We start from the raw sequence: 681 nt of genomic DNA on the forward strand, positions 1-681 counted from the left end.
GGTGGTCATCCTGGGCGTGCTCCTCACCCAGGCAGCCTGCAGGCCCTAGTGACCCCATGTCTGGGGCTTACTCTCCAGGCAGGTTCTTTTCTCTGGGTCACTCTCTGACCTAGGAGCCCGGCCAGGCTTGTGGGATGCCAGACTGTTGGTTGTCTTAGGCTTGCTTTTTCTCTTTCTTTCTTTCTTTCCTTCTTTCTTTTTTTTTTTTTAGGGAATGTTAGGCAACTAATCTTTCAGATGTTCACAGGTCAGAACATGGAGCATAGACATAGCCTCTCTCCTTTCTGCCACCTACTGACACACACGTGATACAGCAGCCACACTTACAATGCCTCTAAGGGCAGTGCTCTTCCCTGCTTTAAGTCTCTTGTGTTATTTGGTTTGGTGGTGTTTAATTTCTTGAGTTCTTTATATGTTTTGGATATTAGCCCTTTGTCAGATGTAGGGTTGGTGAAAATCTTCTTACAGTCTGTAGGCTGCTGCTTTTGTACTGTTGACAGTGCCCTTTGCCTTACAGAAGCGTTTCAATTTCATGAAGTCCCTTTATTAATTGTTGATCTTAAAGCCTGAGCTGTTGGTGTTCTGTTCATGAAGTTGTCTCCTGTGACAATGAGTTGTAAGGTCTTCCCCACTTTTTCTTCTAATATTTTTAGTGAATCTGGTTTTATGTTGATGTCTTTG

The 681-nt window shown here is 44.1% G+C and overlaps 1 non-coding gene across 1 annotated transcript; it reads right to left on the minus strand.

Moving 5' to 3' along the window:
• Window positions 1-213: 213 nt before the first annotated feature.
• Window positions 214-345, minus strand: LOC127201885 (small nucleolar RNA SNORA17). Its single transcript, XR_007832228.1, has one exon. It is a non-coding gene; the product is annotated as a small nucleolar RNA SNORA17 (small nucleolar RNA).
• Window positions 346-681: the final 336 nt, after the last annotated feature.

This window comes from Acomys russatus, chromosome 17 (genome assembly GCF_903995435.1).
Source record: "Acomys russatus chromosome 17, mAcoRus1.1, whole genome shotgun sequence".
Classification (NCBI taxonomy): Eukaryota; Metazoa; Chordata; class Mammalia; order Rodentia; family Muridae; genus Acomys; species Acomys russatus.